This window comes from Rhinolophus sinicus, chromosome X (genome assembly GCF_036562045.2).
Source record: "Rhinolophus sinicus isolate RSC01 chromosome X, ASM3656204v1, whole genome shotgun sequence".
NCBI classification, from domain to species: domain Eukaryota; kingdom Metazoa; phylum Chordata; class Mammalia; order Chiroptera; family Rhinolophidae; genus Rhinolophus; species Rhinolophus sinicus.
In genome coordinates, this window is record NC_133768.1 from 114,069,759 (window position 1) to 114,084,599 (window position 14,841).

The 14,841-nt window shown below is 39.0% G+C and overlaps 1 protein-coding gene across 6 annotated transcripts in view; it reads right to left on the bottom strand.

Annotated features, from left to right (window-relative positions):
- OPHN1 (oligophrenin 1) overlaps nucleotides 1-14,841 on the bottom strand; it is a 304,832-nt gene that overhangs the window by 191,509 nt on the left and 98,482 nt on the right. The window lies entirely within an intron of this gene.

The window sequence follows — 14,841 nt, forward strand, 5'->3', positions numbered from 1 at the left end:
ATTTCATTTCCTTCAGATAAATACCCAGGAGTGGAATTGCTGGATCATAAGGTAGTTGCATTTTTAATATTTTGACGAAAGTCCATACTGTTTTCTACAGTGGCTGCACCGATTTACATTCCTACCAACAGTGCACAGGGGTTCCCTTTTCTCCACATCCTCCACAGCATTTATCTCGTGTCTCTTTCATGATAGCCGTAACAGGCATGAAGTGACATCTCATCAAGGTTTTCATCTGCATTTCCCTAATGATCAGTGATGCTGAGCACCATTTCACCATTTCATGTACCTCTTGGCTATTCCAATATCTTCTTTGGGAAAATGTCTATTCAAATCCTTTGCCCATTTTTCAATTTGCTTGTTTGAATTGTTTGGTTTGCTATTAAGTTGTAGGAGCTCTTTACATATTTTGGATATTAACCCCTTATCAGACATGATTTGCAAATATTTTCTCCCATTCCATAGGCTCCCTTTTCATTTGTTGATTATTTCTTTTGCTGTGCAAAAGCGATTTAGTTTGAAGTAGTCTCACTGTTGATTTTGTTGTTGTTGTTGTTGCTGCTGGTGCTTAAGATGTCATATGCAAAAAATCACTGCCAAGACCTATGTCAAGAAGCTTTTCTCCTGTTTTCCACCAGGAATTTTATCGTTTCCTGTCTTACATTCAAGTTTTTAATCCATTGTGAATTAATTTTGAGTGGTTCATGATCGGGGTCTAGTTTCATTCTTTTATTTGTGAATATCCAATTTCCCCAGCACCATTTATCAAACAGATGGGACTTTCTCCATTGAGTACTCTTGGATCCCTTGTGAAATATTAGTTGATCACATACACATGGGTTTATTTCTGGGCTCTCAATTCTGTTCCATTAGTGTAAGTGTCTAATATTAGGCCTAAATCCAGCTCTGCAATCTAGTTTTATTTTTCTCAGGTTCCTGAAGAGCATGTGTGGCACTGTAGATAAGCAAGGCGTGCAGTGTGTTAGAAAGAACATCAGATGGGGTGATAGATGACGAGGATTCTAGTTTAGTGGACAAGATAGAGAACTAGAAGGAGGATGAACTTCAGACAGATAGACTTGGATTTGCAGCCTCAGTCTATTAGCCTCTTGCTGTGAGACTTCTGATTAAGTGAGTTGACCCCTCTGAGCTTCAGTTGCCTAACTCGTCAAATATGACGACATACCCAAGAGTGCTGTTGCAGGGACTGAATTCGAAGGTAAATGTAGAGTGCCAACACATAGTAGATAACAAACATTACCCCCGTTCCCTGTCCCAGTGCTCTACTCTTCCAGTTCCAGTTCTGACACATACTGGCGAGGTGACTGGGCAAGTCACTTCTTCTCCCCGGACTTCAGTTTCTTCATATACTAAACAAACCAATAAAAGCTAAATTAAGCTGGATAGTCTTTAGTGTCCCTTTGAATTCTAATAACTACTATTTTAAAGTTCCCAAATTCTCACCAGAAACAGGAAGTATATTCTCAAATGGTATCTGAATTAAAGCAAACATACTGAAAGCATGGAGGAAAAAAATGCATCCATATTAATATAGTTTTGATCAAAAATAGATTTCCCTTCCTAAGAGAACTGGACAACTAATCCAGCATTCCCCGTAATGAGGAAATGAAATTCAGGGTCAAATGCAGCATACCAGACAACAGCACTTCTTTCTGCTGAGAGTTAAGTTGCTGCACATACCCAGGGAAGTCACCTTTGCAAACACCGCCAATTAAAAGCTCAACCTCAGCACACAGAAGAAAAATACCCTAACCAGAAAGAGTAAACAGGAAAAAATGTAAAAGTTTACTGACCTCCTCTCCTGTCCCCAAATACTTTATGCTACAAAAGTGGTCAGAGAGATTTTTGTTGTTATTCTGGTATGTTTCCAGGGAAGACCAGTTTGCCTCTAAAGGAAATGTGACAAGTATCATATTGGAACATTGAAAGGAAAAGATTAATCTCCTGAAACATAAATGCATCAAGCCCTTTGGCTGAAGGCTTAATATTCAAAATAACTTTATTAGCGTGTTTCCCAGAAAATAAGACCTAGCCGGACAATCAGCTCTAATGCATCTTTTGGAGCAAAAATTAACATAGGACCCAGTATTATATTATATTATATTATATTATATTATATTATATTATATTATATTATATTATATTATATCATATTATATTATGTTATATTATATCATATTATATCCAGTCTTATATTATATTATGTAAGATCAAGTTTTATATTAAAATAATACTGGGTCTTATATTAAGTTATGCTCCAAAGATGCATTAGAGCTGATGGTCCAGCTAGGTCTTATTTTGGGGGAAACACGGTAGGTAATTATCCTTCATGTAATTATCCCTAAACTCAGGCTCACAGAAAGTTAAGAACTTGTTCAAGGTCATACAGGAAGTTAATGGCAGAGGCAGAGTTCACATTCAGACCCATCTTGCTGCCAGAGCTAAGGTCTTGCCACTGTCACAATGCCCATACATCTCCAGGTAGAGGTAAGCAAAGATTAGGTTACTAAATATCCTGACTAGATTATCAAACAGAGATAGGGAGAGAGTACCAGCTGCTAGGCTTCTGAGTCAGGTTTCATTCATGAAGAAACAAATTCAAAATTTGACAAAATTAAGAGTGTCTCAAAACGAGCTTTTGCTAAACAATTACATCACTTTTATTATTAAGACAAGTATCTCAACGTTCACATATCATAAAATGCACCATTTTAAAGAGTACAAGTCAGTGGATCTTAGTATATTCAAAAAGTTGGGCAACCATTACTGCTATATAATTCCAGATCATTTTCATCACCCCCCAGAAAAGAAACCAGAAACTCATTAGCATCACTCCCCATTTCCACCTACCCTACATTCAGACAACCACTAATCTACCTCCTGTCCGTATATATATATATGCGTAACCTAGACATTTCATATAAATGAAATTATACGATATGCAGTCTTCTGTGACTGACTTCTCTCACTTAGCATGTTTTCAAGGTTATTCCATGTTGCACTAAGTATCAGTCTTTCCTTTCTTTTTCCTGCCACATGCTCCATTGTATGGCTATACCACATTTGTTTAACCATTCATTAACTGATGGACACTTGCGTTGTTTCCATTTATTTGCTATTATGACTAATGCAATCATAAACATTTGTGTACAAGTTTTTGTGTGGATGTGTTTTCAGTTATTCTGGGAATACACATAGGTGTAGAATTGCTGGATCATATGGTAACTCTATGCTTATCTTTTTGAGGAATTGCCAAAACTGTCTTCCAAGTGATCTACACCATTTTATATTACCAAAAGCAATGTATTAGGGCTCCAATTTTTCTACATGCTTGCCAGTATTTCTCATTGTCTATCTTGATGATACCCACAATCTTAGTGAGTTTGAGGTGGTTATCTCATTGTGGTTTTCTTTCATGCTATTACTAATGATACTGGGAATCTTTACATGTGCTTATTGGCCATTTACATTATCTTCTTTGGATAAACGTCTGTTCAATTACTTGGCCCATTTGGTCCTCTAGCCTCATTGCTGCTTTCTCTTGCGTTAGATTATTTTCTAGTTTACTATTATAATTCCCTCGTTGCTTCTTTTATGATATACATTTTAATTTCTTAGTGGTTGTCGTGGGGATTACAATTAACAACTTAATTTATAATAATCTAGTTCAGACTAATGCCAATTTAATTCCAATAGTATAACAGAACTTTGGGCCTACATAGCTCCATTTCTTCCTCATCATTCATGCTATTACGGTTGTGAACCTAAAAATAAAAGGCCAAAGTGAGAGGCAACAAGCATTTGTTTGAGATCAAAAAAAGAATAGCTATTTGAGAAGCACTGATTCAGGCAGAAACCCAACCAGTATTCTAACCGGGAGACAAAGACAAGGAGTGTTCATGAGAAAGGAAAGAGGAACAATTACATCAAGAGAAGGAAGGAATTTCTATCGGTGCAGATAAGCTAACACAGCGATGCTAATTCTAAACAATGCTTCTAATTTTCAGTACAGTAGCTATTAGTCCAGTAGTCATAACAGTTCTTTGGGACACAATGTTAGTTTAGGCCAAGCCAAAAAGTTATTTTACCCTGTTTTAACATTCCAAAAGTTTGAGGTGTAAGACATTCAAGGCAGTTCCTCTAGGATGGCAGCTCCAACTCCATTTTAAAGTGGCTCCATTTATATTATTTTTTACACCAGCGTATGAAAGGTCAGACAATAAAGTTTGCAACCTAATCCTAGAAAAAGTGCTACATACCTCATTGCTGAATATCACTATGGTCACCTTTGAAGTACTCACCTTGGGAAGCTATGCACCAACGCCAGCACCTAGTCCACCCTTCAAAGCAATTTTGGAACTCTTTTTCTGGAATGGCCATCAGAGCTGTTGTTGTATTACCCCTGATGTCCTGAATGCCATCAAAATGTCTTCATTTCAATGTCTCCTTTATCTTTGGGTAAAGAAAGAAGTCACTGGGCCAGACCGGGTGAGTAGGGAGCGTGTTCCAATCCAGTTATTAGTTTACTGGCTAAAAACTGCCTCACAGACAGCGCCGTGTGAGCTGGTGCATTGTCGTGATGCAAGAGCCATGAATCGGTGGCGAAAAGTTCAGGTCATCTAACCTTTTCACACAACCTTTTCAGCATTTCCAAATAGTAAACTTGGTTAACTGTCCAGTTGGTATAAATTCATAACTAGTAATCACTCTGACATAAAAAAAAAAAAAAGGTCAGGAACATCGTTGCAACAAGTTTGCAAACTTATCAGACCTCGTACAAATTACATATCTATACATTATAAGTCCATCAGCACAATTTTATAATTATTGCTTTTTGCCTTTTAAAACTAACAAAGGAGTTAAAAACTAAAATACATTTATATTGTCTTTTATATAACCTATGTAGTTGCTTTTATTGGTGGTCTTTATTTCTTCATGTGGATTCTAATTATTCTTTAATGTCCTTTCATTTCATCTTGAAGTACTTCCTTTACTTCCAGGGAAAATCTGTCAGTGATTAATTCTTTAAGTTTTTTGTTTACCACAGAATGTCTGAATTTCTCATTTTTTTTTATGGTTTTGTCGGGTACACAGTATTTGGTTGGTAGACATTTTTCTTTATATTTTTTAAGTTAAGTATACTTGGTATACAATATTAGCTATATTAGTTTCAGATGTACAATATAGTGATTTGACATTTTTATACCTAACAATGTGATTTGCTCCACTTATTTTAGTAACCATCTGTGAAGGGGAATATAGCCTAGAATACCATAGTAAGTTTGCACAGTGACAGATGATAGACTTTTTTTCCCAGTACTCTGAATATGTCACCCCACTGCCTTCTGTCCTTCATGATTTCTAATGCGAAGACAGCTGTTAATTTTTTGAGAAACTCTTGTACATGGTGCCATTTTTCTCTTATGGTTTTTACAAGATTCTCTTTGTTTCTGTCTTTCAACAGCTTGACTGTGATGTATTTAAGCACGTATCTCTTTGAGTTGGCTGAATTTGTAGGATAAGCAGATTAAAGTTTTTCACCAAATTTGTCAAGTTTTGGCCATTGTTTCTTCAAATATGATTTCTGCCCTTTCTCTCTTTATCGTCTAGGACTCACATTATACATGAGTTCTTATGCTTTACAGTATCCATGGCCTCTAAAGTTTTGTTCATTTTACTTTATTTATTTTTTCTCTGATTCAATAATCCTATTCATCTGTTTTTAAGTTTGCTAGTACTATCTTCTACCAGTACAAATCAGAAGTTAAGCCCCTATAGTGAATTTTTCACGTCAGTTACTGTAGTTTCCAGCTGCAGAATTGTTGTGGTTCTTTTTTATTAATCAACTTGAAATTTTATGTTTACATAAATTATATAACTAGTCATATATAATCTTTTTAATTCAAGTTTATTGGGGTGACAATGGTAAGTAAAGATACATAGGTTTCAAGTGTACAATTCTGTAATACATCGTCTATATATCACATTGTATGTTCACCACCCCGAGTCAGTTCTCCTTCCATCACCATATATTTGATCCTGTTTGCCCTCATCTACCACCCCCTCCCCCCTTAAACTAGCTAATTAGAAGTCTTTCTAGGAAGACCAATGACTTGGCTTCCTCAGGGACAATTTCTATTTACTGTTGGTTTTTTGTTGTCTTGTTCATGGGCCATTTTTTCTTATTTCTTTGCAGATCTCGTATTTTTTGTTGAAAAGTGAAAATTTTAAATAATTCAATGTAACAACTTTGGAAATCAGAACTTCCCCTCCCTTCTCATGGTATATTGTTCTTGTTGTTGCTGTTTGTTTAGTGACTTCATGGACTAATTCTATAAAGTCTGTATTCTCTGTCATGTTAATCCCCTGAAGTCTCCGGTCAGTTAGTTTAGAGGTCAGCTAATGATTGGACCACGACTTATCTAAATGCTCTGAACAAGTAAGTCTCCCAGCCTTTATTGAAGGGCTCAGTGTATATGCCTTCAGCATTCAGCCAGGTGTTTCCTAATTCTGTTTTAGTCTTCATTTCCTGTTTGCCCAAATCTTTGAGTCAGCCAGAAGTGGATGATTAGAGCTTCCTCAAGTCTTTTCTGGACAGGTACAAATCCTGGAATATGAACAAAGCCCTATACATGTGTGTGACTTTCTACATTTCCAGGAACATGCTGCATTGTTTAAAGCTCTCTATGGACATCTCATTCTCCAGTTTTTCCTCTTAGATTTATTGTTCAGCTTCTTATTTGCTGCTATTCTTTTGCTGACGGAGGCAGCAGTCAGGCTAAATAATTACCACTAATTGTTTTTGACAAATTTCGTTGAGGAAAACCCCACTTGCAGTAAGTCAGCTCCAAGATAATTTGTATTTGACAGACCTATAAGTGATATTTTTCCAGCTTCAGAGGAGCTTCAAACCTATTCTGCCCTCTCCAATGACTGCTATGATGGTGGTTTTTGCAGCTTCCATGATTGTGCAGCTGTTAGTTTTCAAGGCTAGTGGAGCTGGAGAGAAGGGGATGGAAATAGGGCAGGTTAAAACACCACGAAGTTCACTGTTATTCCAATTATTCAGCCATTTTCCTTGAATAAACACACCTTACAGTGTTGCAAATTTTGGTTTATTTCCAGAGTTCTTAGAAAGTTGATTTTGGAAATGTTTTGCTTTTATGGAAGAGCAGCTTCTCCGTCATCATTTTTCAACCATTCCCACTGAGGTAACTGGGTGAAAGGTTTTTGATACGTACTTTCAATTAACAAGAGCATCAGTAATTGTTCAATCAATTTAAAATTAAGTTACTGAGTCAAAAGAAACCCCACTGTTCAATGTGTGTCCTCTGAAAGGCCTTATAAATGTTTTTAATGGTGATCAGAAAACTTTAAAAGCCCACTGAGGTTTATGACAAGATAGTTTCTGCATCCTGGTAACCTACTGTCTAAAAGGCTCAGACTTTTATATATCATCTACCTTAGTCCAACTACTTCATCTTATTAATAAAGGAGACTGGGGTCCAGAGACGGGAACTGACTTGTCCAAGGTCACACAGCTAGCTGCACAGTCAGAAGGGTCCCCAATTCACTGCTCTAAAAGTGCTTTAAGATAACAATGTGCTGGCAGTCACAACCAAAGTATTCTTGTGACGTCCTCTTCTCTAACTGCCCCCACAAATGGTATTTAGGTTCCCCAAAAGGTTTCATATTCATTCTTCTTTGCTCATGTATATAGTGAGTTGACAAACACTGCAAGGGCAGAAGTTGACAAATGTTTCAAGAAGGTTGGACCATGTTTATTTCTGGCTTAGAGTTATGAACTCCTATAAGGCCTTTTACTGGTATATTTTTAACCAAACATCATGGATCATTACAGCATTTCTGAGATCTAATACTGCAAATGGCTCTCTAGAGTTAATGGAAAGAAAACAAAAGCTTTAGCAAGATCAGACTACTCAGCAGAGTGTTGTGGGAGAAAATAGTCACTAAAGAGCAGGAAGGAGGAGTTCAGCTCTTGCCTTTTCTTCAGGTAAAAGGAATGGTGACTAAGAAAACTGGCTAGAAAAGGAAGAAACGGTCCTGCATAACCACCACTGTCAGCACCACCACCACCACCATCACTACAAAGCACCACAGTATTCCTCAGTAATGTCCAGCAGTCCCAGGGCATTAAAAAGCGAGTCCAGGAAGAAACAAATACCCTTGGAAATCTTCAAAGGAGAAAGAGTAAAATGTTAAGAAAAGGGAGAGGAAGAGAAAGACACTGTGCTAGATGCTTCTCAAGTCCGACATTATTTTTTCATTATCATTTTATTAATGAGAAAACTGAGGTTCAGCAAGCTCATGTAAATTTCCTAATACTATTATGCACTGTCTTCCAAAAGGTTTGTAAATTTCCATTGAAAGATGATAAACATAGATCAAAAGGCTTACAAATTTTTATATGCTATTAGCCTGTAAATTCATTTCTGGGAAACCACACCTAAAAAATAATCCTGAATATAGGGGGGAGAAACCTTTATGCCCAAAGGTAGGCATTCAACACTATTAATGATGATGAATAATTGAAAACAAAAAAGTCCAATGATTGGGGAATGATTAAGTACATCCACGTAATGGACTATTACAGTCATTAAAAAGGAGCAGTACACAAAATGTATAAACATGGCAAAATGCCTATGATGAAACATGAAAAAAGCAGAATACAAAACATTGCACATAAAATATTATTACAACTATGTATAGAAAATTATGCTCAGATATTTTAAAAGGACTAGAAGGAAATACATCAAAATAATTGTGTTTCTTTGAATGAAGAGCGTGTATGTATAAACTTTAGAACAAAAAACCAATTTAAAATCCCAGGTAAAAAAAAAAAATCCCAGGTAAGCTGCTTACTGGCTATACTTGTATTATGCTGGGCAAATTTCTTAACCTACCGTGTTTCCCCGAAAATGAGACCTAGCCGGACCATCATCTCTAATGCGTCTTTTGGAGCAAAAACTAATATAAGACGCGGTATTACATTATATTATATTACATATTATATTAGACCTGATTATATTACATTACATTACATTACATTATATATTATTAAACCGGGTCTTATATTATTTTTTGCTCCTGTGCTCGGTTCGGCAGCACATATACTAAAATTTTTGCTCCAAAAGACACATTAGAGCCGATGGTCCGGCTAGGTCTTATTTTCGAGGAAACATGGTACCTTAGCCTCAGTCTACCTCCTCAGAACTGCTCTGAAAATTAGATAAGGTATGCAAAGCACTTTGCACATAGTACACGCCCAGTAAATTACAGCTATTAATATTGTTTTCTCTATTTCCATATTTTATATTTGTATGGTTACAGTGTGTAATGCAGAAATACCAATAAACACAATTTTTATTGTTTTAAAAAGAAAACTGCCTAAGGTCATATAGCTAATAAATGGATAGGTCTGGATCTGAACCAAGATCCAGCCAAGTACAAGACCATGTGCCTACAATCTCCCCATAAAGAAACCATGAGCCAAGGTGTCAGAAGGGTCATTACCATGGATATAAGACGGTGGCAAGGACAGGATGGAGAGCAAAGCTCAGAGTGTGCAATGAGAAGAACCAGTGTATTTCAATGGGAAATGATGCATCGTCTATATAACAGACTCTTTTGGATTTCCCTGTGCTTTGAACTAGTTGAGCTTTTGTAAACTCTGGCTTGTCTGGTTGAGATTTAATTGACTTCCTCCTTTTCTTTGTGAAAGAAAACAGTTTTGGCACCTATCTGCAAATCAGACTGCATCCTGCTATCTTGCCCAATTTGTAAATAGCAAACTGTCAATCCTTTCCATTTCTTTCATTATCTAGTTATAATCTTCCGAACTAACAATTCCAATCCCCCCTCCTATCTGACTTGGAGTCATGGAGAACTAAAACCCGACAATCCCTTTAGGGATTCCAGGTTGCCATATAACTGGCCCTTCCCCAGGATCTCAAGGAGACCTGTTAACTGAAGCCCAATGACTTCATATAAACCTCTAAGGACCACTGCAGACCATGCACTGGGCTAGAATTCTCTGTGGACAAAGCACTGTCTGGTCGAAGGAAGTCTGGTGAAATGCTCAGTTCATGTGTACACTTTTATGAAAGATGGCTAAGACTGTGCACAATGTCACCAAAAGCACTGACATCCCATGTTGAGAGCTTCAAAACACTCCATGAGTGGCACTACATAACCAAGAGATATTCACCCACTGACCTCTTAGACATCACTGGGCCCTCGGGATTAACTTCTGGCTCTTTTCTTTAATACAAATTTTGATATTAATGTTTCTCTTTTTCACTTTAGGTGTCCCTTGTCTTTTAAGATGCCTGATTTCCAGGACCCTAAAACAACTAAACTTCGCCAGCACCTCTCAAAAGATGGTCCAACTGGTTTTACAGGGGAAAAAAAAAAAAGGAAAAAAAAAAAACAAAAACAAAAAAAAACATTAACCAAGGTCCCCGAGCAACTATTTCTTAAGCTCTGCTTCATTTCAATCTGGAGGTTTATGATCAGCTGTGTTTTCAGCAATGGCTAATATTCATGTTGAACAAAAGTATGGGGCCTGGGAGGAACTAACAATGCTGAACTCCATCTGAGCCCTCTGCTTCCAGGAAGCAGTAATGGGTGGCTGATGGAACTTTCTACCTGCAAACTTGACCTTAAATCAGTCTGCCTGGTCCATCAAGGAATTTCTTCAAATATGTTAGGATGACTGCAATGGAAATGTGGTCTGCAGTGTGAGATTTTAAAATGCTGAGTTTTCTTTCTCCAGGCATAAATAAACAAACTGCTAAAATCCAGTGGGCGCCATCTTTTGGGGCAGAGGTCACAATCCACGTGCACAGAAGAGAAGAACTATGCTACCAGGGTATCCCCAGTCGGTACCCTGCTTAACGATGACAAGACTAAAACTCGGGGTTAAAATATGAGACTCTCCAGTGAAATGTACCAGACACTCATCAGAGGTTTTACGGTTAAGGAAACTTTGGGGAGTCTGCCAGGGTCCTTCTTATCTCCTACCATCCATGTATTGCTCTCCATAGCTTCCAATACAATCCAACTCCTTCATGAGGTATTCCAGGCCCTTCACTATCTACAGAACCATCAGCATCACAAATTCATGGGCTGTATTTGGTCAACAGCTATGTTTCTTTTGGATTGCTCTAGAGCAGTGACAAATGCTATGGTCAGGGCTGTGACACACTTCCTCCCCTGTGACACACTTGTCCCCGTTGAACATAGACTGCTCAAGGTAGGTCCTAGAGCTGACCATCAAGGGAAGAAACTTCAGAGAGGCTTCAGGCTTTCCCTCATGTCCTCTAGGAATCACTACCACCTCTGTTACACAACTGGCATCTACACTGGGATCAGTGCAACTGAGTTACCCCTTGCAGCCATCATGAACCATCGTATGGAAAGAACTGCAAGGCCCTTTTCACATGTAATATGAAATCTAAAAGCTCAACCAAAAATTCCATCCTAACCATACTTTTACCAATTCTTCCATGGAAACAGAAGATGTACCAACTCAGAGCCAGTAGTGTTGGCAACTGGAGAGCATGACACACTCTGCTGTTTCAGCTTCCAAAGGAACTATTGGTTCCCACCAAGAGCCTCCCAGCAGGGTCTCTAAGATTTCTTCCCAAAGCCTCCAAAGATCCTCAGCCTCAGCTGTGGGAGCACTGGTGGTTCTCACAACCACAACAAATCCCAGCTTCCAAGATGACCAATTCAACAAAAACAAGTACTATGGCAGGCCAATGAAATTCTCACCATCTCAATAAAGGTCAGCTCACGAGTCAGCATCTTTAAAAACAACGGTCGCATGATAAGTAAGAGTTTCTGGAGCTGGCAGGCAAATGTTAACTGACTTATAAAGGGTTATGAAAGCATACATTAAGCAGCAAAATGTCACAGCCAGCAGCTCATGTGGAGCCCACAGACACCCACAGGAACCTGGCAGCACTGGGGGTCACTTCTATCTTTGTTTATAAGCCATTATGCTCAAGCTCACACACCCTTTTGTCCTGCATGGCATTGGTTGACATTCATGGTGGGATTCAGAGGAGTGAGAGAATTGAAATACAAAGTTCAAAATGAAAGATGACACAGGACACATCTCAGATCTGTTGGCTGGCTTTGTGGAAAATGGGAACCTGTTCAAAGTCAAACCCTTCTAGCAGAAAAAAGAGACATTCAGGGAATTCCATGTACCAGGCATCTCCAGTCTTTAAGATTACCAACTGATAAGCAAGTAGCAGTTATTTTAAGAGAGATGTTTTCATCAGTTTGGGCTGTAATAACAAAACACCATAGGCTGGGTGGCATATAAACAATGGAAATTTCTCACAGTTCTGGAAGCTGGAAGCCCAAGATCAGGGTGCTACCATGGCTGGGTTCTGGTGAGGTACTTCTGGGTTGTAGACTGCTGACTTCTCATTGTGTCCTCACATAATGGAAAGAAGGCTTGACAGCTCTCTGGGTCCCTTTTATGAGGGCACTCATCCCATTCATGAGGGTTCCACCCTCATGACCTGATCACCTCCCAAAGGGTCCATCTCATCCCATTGGGGGATAGGTTTCAACATGAATTCTGGGGAGATACAAATATACACTCCATTGCACTGTCCCTTGCCCCACAAAAGTCATGTCCTTCTCACATGCAAAATACATTAATTTTATCCCAACAACCCCGAAGTCTTAACTCGTTCCAACATCAACTCTTAGGCCTAAAATCCAGTCTCATCCAAATATCTAAATATGGGTGAGATGCAAGGTCCGAATTATTCTGATGCAAAACTCCTCTCCTGCTGTGATCCTATGAAACCAAACAAGTTATGAGCTTCAAAATGCAATGGTGGGACAGGAATAGGTTAGACATTCTCAGTCCAAAAAGGGAGAAAGGAAAGAAGGGGTGATGGGTCCCAAGCTAAGTCCAAGTCTAGCAAGGCAAGTTCCATGTGATCTTAAGGCTTGAGAATCATGCTCTTTGCCTTGAGGCTCTGCATTCCAGACCCACTGGGACAGCAGCCCAGGCTTACAGACCCACTGAGGTGACAACATCACCTCCAGTTTGGTAGAGGGCTATCCTCAGTGTGGCTCTCTGCAGTGGTCCCACCCATGCCATGGTTCTCCATCTGGCAGGGGGGTTATTGTACCCCAAGGACTCTGTAGGGGAGCCCCACCCTTAAGATTCCCTGGGTATTGTCTTGTGCTTTGAAATGTAGACGAGGCAGCTCTAACCCCCCAGGGCCTATACCCTCTGGGCAGGTGGTGGGAGTGGCAGCCCCCCACAATGATCTCTGAATCCCCATCAGGTTCCTTCTCTTGTCTTGAATAATATGCCTGCTTACAGCCAAATAGATCTCCAGTCTGGTAGGCAGGTCTAAGAAGTTGATGGTCTTCCTTTGTCCCATTTCCTCTGTTGCCTTTAGCCCTAGCTGGCATATTCTGCTGGTATAATCCCATCTCTATTCCTGGCTTTTGTTGAGATGCTTGATTAACTCCATGGTTCAAACCCACACTAACCTCCTTATGAAATGGTAGGTCTACCACACCCTTAGTATTTCCTTCCAAACACACTTTCTCATTTTCTTGTAATATGAACAGGCAGAAAATTGTCCAAATATTTAAGTTCTGGTTCCTTTTTGCATAACTATTCTGTCTTCAATTAATTTCTCTCCCCTCACATTTTACTCTAAACAGTCAGGAGGAACCAACCCACTCCTTTAACACTTTTTCTCAGAAATCTCCTCAGCCAATTATCCAATTTTTATTCTGGGGACAAAAAGGGGGCCACACACCAAACCTGACAAGCTCAGGGGAGGCCAGCATGATGGGTCCTACAAACTCAGAGACCAAAAGTAACCACAGGGTGGTCTGAACATAAAAATTCCTAACCAAAGCGAGTCATGGCAGGTAGTCACGTCCCAGGCCTGTAGCTTCCTTGACAAAGGTCAATCTTTACCTTACTTGAGCCTATCTGTTGTCTTTTTGCATCTAAGATAACATACCTTTGAAATGTCAGGGTAATCTTCTTTTCCAGACCCCTCAGGGCACAACCCAACCGTTGCACCAGACCACAGAACCCCACATTGTTATCTTGTGGCCCACATACCATCAGTGCAATAAATGTTAATTAGCTATCCTGTCCCCACCCAAGTAAAATGTTTGTGTCTTTCCAATTTACTTTTTACCCAGTCCCAGAGATTCCCCCACTTTGCTTTCTCCCACCCCCTTCATCTACCACCAATGGATTCCATGTAACCCCCCTTATGTCTCCTCCTTTGACTCTAATGTACAAAAGAAGCTTCAAAACTGCCATTTTCTGCAGCATTTTCTCAGTCACTTGAGATTTTGCTTCCAGGCAATTGTCGTCAGTTTGGTTCAAATAAACTTACAAAAATTCTCTACACGTTAAGATGTTTCTTAGGTCAACAATTGCTTGCAAGTTCTACCTTCCACAAAACACTAGAACACAAACACAATTCAGCCTAGTTCTTTGCCACTTTATAACAAAAATGGCCTTTTCTCCATTGTCCGATAATATGTTCCTCATTTCTATCTTAGACCTCACCAGAATGTCCTCTGCCATCCGTATTTCTACCAATATTCTCTTCATGTTTACTTAGGTATTTTCTAAGATTAAAGTTTTCTCTGCCGCTCTTTTTTCTTTCTGAGCTCTCACCAGAACTGCCTTTAAAATTCCATTCACAGAAACACAGGCTTTTTGTACCATGCACCTCAAAACTCTTCCAGCCTCTGCACATTACCCAATTCAAAGCTACTTCCACATTT